The sequence below is a fragment of the Sander vitreus genome, chromosome 9 (genome assembly GCF_031162955.1).
Source record: "Sander vitreus isolate 19-12246 chromosome 9, sanVit1, whole genome shotgun sequence".
Classification (NCBI taxonomy): domain Eukaryota; kingdom Metazoa; phylum Chordata; class Actinopteri; order Perciformes; family Percidae; genus Sander; species Sander vitreus.
Genome location: NC_135863.1, coordinates 24,590,208 through 24,596,207, shown reverse-complemented (window position 1 = coordinate 24,596,207; position 6,000 = coordinate 24,590,208).

Genomic DNA, 6,000 nt, shown 5'->3' with positions numbered 1-6,000 from the left:
TTTTCTGTGCCAACCTTTAAAACAGACAGATTTTTTAGGCTGCAGCCATACCCGCCTCACCAGATCTGGCAAACTTGCATAATGTAATATAATGGACACTTCCATTTCCAACCTGTAGGGAGACCGAAGTGGGAAAAGTGCTCTAGTGTTGCTTTAAGAGTTGATCTGTAGATTCCCCGAATGTGCCGAATGACAGCATATCTGATCATATGGATGCTCGGATTGCTTGGAACCTGAAATGACAAAAATAAAATTAATTGTGTAAAACATACCCCATGACCTCAATAATAAACTATTTAATGTACACATACAGACTTGAATGATTATGTATCTAACAATGAGGCCCATAAACCAGCTTCAAGTCAAATATTACAAGTCTACGCTGTTCTTACAACATTGTTAAAAGTGAGAAGCAACCTAATTCTGATCCTAATTTTATATAAGTTTAGACCTCCATGTTAGCTGACTATCTTCTTGTGATATGTTTTGACTAGTATTCTACAATCTTCAATGTTGCAAGTTATTTGAGTAAAAATTGTTACTTGAGTCGGCTACAATATGCTAAAGAAAACGAATTGCAGTATATGTACAATGTCAATTACTCACCTGTGAGATCAAAACTGTTTCTAACAGTCTCTAGGTTGGCTATTGCTATTGTTAGCTAGCTTGTCAAGGTGGGGGACAGATAAAAGCTGAGGCCAGGAAAATTGGTAAAAGTAGATAAGCTGGTAGCCCTACTGTATACCACTATAGGCCTACTTAGTAAAGTCACATGAAATTGTAACATTGATCCAGCCACTTTTTCAGTTCTGCCATGCTTTTAGTCAAATCAAAGATAATGCAGGCTGACTTCAAATGACTGACTTCAGGCTAACTTCTAGCTACATTTTGCTACAACTCAGTAAAGTATGCATGTTTAGTAACTTGCAACGCAACACAATGTTCAACTGCTTAAGAAACTTGGTTATGTATTGTTCATTTACTACCAATGCTTAAACAGGTCTTACCTTTGGGAAAACAGCAGTCCTGAAATGTGTGACAGATGATTGATGTAACGTCCATGTGCCGCAAAATAGTTGAACGTGTAAGGTGATTAAAACCAAAGACCTCCCAATAAGTAAAAGTTATCAAAACTTTGACTTTCCTTATAAAATCCAATTAAATTCTACTCAGTGATTCAAAGTGAGTAAAATGCAATTAATAAATAATTAAAATCTGTTGAATTCAGCTCAATGTGATTTCAAACTGCGCATAGTCTTTTATTATGTAAAGGTTACTTTTGTTTTTTTTATTAAATATTAATTAACCTCAGCTTTTACAGTGCAGAAGGGTAAATAATTTTTTTTTTTAACATTAAAGCATGTAAACATTTTCTAGTACAAACACAAAATACAAGTAAACCCCTGAAAATGCTCTTTAACATGTAGTCCTTATGTAATGGTACCATGGCAGTTTTCCATATATTTTCATGTATATATAAACTTAAATCTACAGCCTTGCTAGCAGCTCTGTGAGGTATTTTGACACAGTGGTGCTTTGAGCTGAATGCTAACATCAGCATGCTAACAACTTCACAATGACCATTCTAACATGCTGATGTTTAGCAGATAATGTTTGCCATTGTCACCAATTTAGTTAAAGTGCCCATATTATGAAAAAACACTTTTTCTGGGATTTGGGGTGTTCTTTTGTGTCTCTGGTGCTTCCACACGCATACAAACTTTGAAATAAAATCCATCCATGCTGTTTTGAGTGAGATACGGTTTCTGAATGTGTCCTGCCTTCAGTCTCCGGGTGAGCTGTTCAAAATCGAAACGAGCTGGCTAACCGCAACCGTTAGCTTGTAGCGTTAGCATGCTAATGCTAATGCTAGCATGCTACCTCGTTCTCAATAGCAAAGCACTGCTACAACACACACAAGTTCACCATAATCTACAAAAGAACTACTTACATGTGCGCCCTCATTTAGAAGTTTCCCAGCTAATCCTGCCTTGTAACTGACCGAAGTTGTAGAAACAGCCTTTCTTTTACTGTCTATGGAGCTAGCTAGCTGACATGATCTACATCTGAGCTACTGCGCATGTGCGAGTGCAATCAAAGATAGTACAGAAGAAGAAGAAGAAAAGAGGTCTCACTCTGTAGCTAAAACAGAGACCAGGTGAAAAGAGGATCTGCAGCAGTGAGAGAGAGCTGTGCAGTACAACAAAAATATGGTGTTTTTTGAAAATTAAACCATGTAAACCTATTCTGGTACAACCTTAAAATACAATTATGAACCTGAAAATGAGCATAATATGGGCGCTTTAAATGTGTTAGTATGCTAATATTAGTTAATTAGCACAAAAAGACAAAGTACAGCTGATGTAAGGCTGATGGAATAGTTTGTAGGTCATAAACCAAAGTATTGGACTAATACAAATTTTGATGATGAATGATGGCGTAAGATGAAAAAAGTTACTATCATCACCAAATGAATCATCCTATAGGGGGCATTTTGTGCCAATCTTAGTAATTTTACAGGCTAAGTGAAAACCTTGAGCAGCTGGCTAGAGGAAAGTGAGGGAATGTCTTTACAAAATGTTGTGGTAATCTTTTTAAAATTTAAGTCTTGATCAAAATGGTTGACCAGCTGACAGACCTTCCTTGGAATCATGCCTCTAGATATACCACTAAAACTTATCAAAGCTGCATCATAGGTTGCAGCACATAGTTTAATGAATGACCAGCTTTTTGCACAATATTGCAGAAATGATAAGAAGTGAAGTTACTAAGATGTTACTGCAAAAACAAAGCTGTGCAACTTCCCAGAAGTGACAGTTGACTGTCTGGAATTGACTCAATGTGCGTAAAAGCTGTGGCCCAACCTAACGGACTCCTGTTTCACAATTCCCACTTCCAGGACACAATGGTTTTCTTTTACTGGCTCATTACGTCATTCCCTGAACTACTTGAAAGAGAGGCTGCACCGTTGCAATTTTCTACCTTTCACTCTGGCCAAAGGGGGCAGCTGCCTTTGAACCCTGAAGTTTCTTTTCTGTTTTCTATAAAAAATAAAAAAAAATAAACATCTTAAAAAACATTATGTGTTCAATTCATAGTAGAACACTGTACATGCTGTTGAGAAATAAATGAGAATTTCTCTGTGTACCCAAAGATATTTTAGCATTGATAACTTGCAGCTTTTGTTGCTGGAACAAATTAAAAAAAACACAGCAGAAAGTGGCTCTGTAGGACTAACAAACATAATATATGACATGTGGTGTGGTAATTGTTTGCTCTGTGCTTTGGTACTGGATATTACAAAGGCGGGGGGACATGATGAAACGGAAGGCAGATGAAACATGGACTACAGATCCGACTACAGAAGGGAGACAAAACCATGCATCCCTCTAATCCCCCCACCCACTCCCTTCCGCTTCCTACACAGGAAGCAGTATCGCCAGTTACCCTCTAAAGTATAAATGATTAAATATGTGGAGGCTTTAAAAATAGAAGCTACACACATGGTCCAGTAACCAAAGAAACACAAAGCATAGCTGCAGAGTGACTATTTAAGCCTTTTTTTAAAAAACAAAACATATTAAAACACCTCAATTGCACTTTTTGTAACAGTCAGACTATACAAGCTGATTTCATAGTTTTAGCTTTCTTGACCTGTGCACAAATTCCACCTAACACTCCATGTCGTGGCTCTCTTATCAACACAGCTGTAGTATTTAAGCCCTCAGCTGCACGGGCAAGGCATGAGTGGACACAGGAAAAGGGAGAGCTGCGTCACATATGGTCTGTTCCTCACCAACCAACATCTGCAGGGACTCTGTGTGACGCCAGCGGCTACTATAAAGCTCTATATGTTTCAAATGTGCTGTAAAAGATGTTAACAAAGCTTTTCTGTGTAACTGCTCCATTGTTGTGTATGAGGTTGTATTATTGCCTTGAAAGTGGCAGTAATGTAGACAAGTAACCTGACAGCACGTAATCATAGCTGATATATACTCCACTGTTATGCTTTGAACAGTGCAAAGATGAAAATTAAAGATACAATTGTATTACATTGAATCACTTTCTTTGATCTGTGTCTTTCTTTTGAACTCTTCTCCATCTTGTCTCATTGTTTGCTTATATATTAATACTATGTTGCATTTAGCCCAAGAAAAATGTAATCACAATGCAATGTGAGCAAAGTCTTGTACATTTATACTATACCTGTCCTTCTGTAACAAGATGATAAAAGTTGCAGTGAAACAAACTTTCTCCTCATGGCTTTGAGCAATATAGCCTATTAACATTATTTTCAGGTTGTCATAAATATGCACATATATATAAATATATATATTGGTTCATTCCCCTAGTGTGGACACACACCACACTCTGCTGTGCAGCTCTTTTGAAGGAGCAGCATGATCAAGTGAGGTCCTAAGCCTCAAATGTGCTGAATTTTAAATAATCCTGTTTCCGGGCAGTGTGGTGGGCAGCTTTACAGTAACCCTGCTGGTTCTGAGGAATTATAGCATTATAACAGTAGATTCTAGCCTTTGCTGTATAATAAAACATTACAAATGAAAGGAATAGTGCAATACTTTGGCAAACATGCTTATTCGCTGTCTTGCTGAGAGGAAGAGGAGATTAATACCATGCCTGTACGCCAAATGTTGAAGCTATAGCCAGCAGCCAGTTAGCTTAGTTTAGCATTAAGAATGGAAGCCAGGAAAAACAGCTAGCCTGGGTCTGCCAAAGGGGAAAGACGTCTGCCTACCAAAAGCTCTAAAGCTCACTAATTAACACATTATTTCTCATTTGTTAAATCCCCCAAAAAACAAAAACAAAAAGTTATGAGTCTGGCTTGCTGTTTTCCCAGTTATCAATCTACAAAGCTAAGCTAACTGTCTCCTGGATGTAGCAAACAGACATGGTGGAGATTTAGATTTATTGCTGAAACCACTACTACAATAGTCTGTATCCACAACATTCCACTTCTGGGATTGCTCCGGAAATTCCGCCGGATGTCACTCTTTTCGCCGGATGTCCGTTACCTTCCGCTTTCTTTGTGTTGTAATTTTAAACTCCGGTGGATTTATGCAGAGATCTGAGGAGCAGTTAACCATAGTCCTCTATGGTTAACTGCTCCTCAGATCTCTGCAGGGTAAATTCAGACAGCAATCTGTCCAATCTGAGTTTGCTGTTGCACGACTAAAACTACTTTTGAACGTACACATGTTCCACCAAAACAAGTTCCTTCCCGAGACTATTTTGCAGAGGCACCGTGGCTTTGTCCGGCGCTTAGCACCGCCCAAGACGATTGTGATTGGTTTAAAGAAATGCCAATAAACCAGAGCATGTTTTTCTCCCATCCCGGAATGCTGTGTGGACTAGCCAGATCCTTCTCCGCAGCGCTGTGGAGGAAGGTCTGGCAATGCGAGACTACAATATATGTGACAGACTCTTTCTTCAGTGAACACTTTAGCTTGTAGCAGACCATCAATTACATGCAAAATCTGAAGCTGCATAAGGAAAATATAAACATATTTTAAGCTATTGCCTAGTTGCCATTTTATTTTATTTTGGGATCAAGACCTCATTAAGAGGTGATTTAGAATGCCCCAACTCAGAGTCATTTCCTGTATCTGTGTCACGTGGGTTTCTCCACCGCCTCGCCTCTTTAGGAGACTAGTGGTAATGATTCCAATGGCAGAAGTGAACTCTCGCAATATCTGGCAACACAAATAAGCTAACTAACATTCACAAACGCTGTAACAAAACTATTTTGTGATGCTTAATATGGCGTTTAGCTGCGTAAATATCTAATGTTAGCTGAAGAAAATATTAATAAATCATGCAAATACAACTTTTCATCCATCCACATGACGTTCACTACACTTTCAGCCAAGGCCACGCCCATTTACGAGACAGGAAGTGTGTACCGTTTCATAGCATTGTCGCAGCATGTAATGCGCTATCTTTAGTTATAGAGAATCTTTGCCTCAGTCAAACAAATGCATG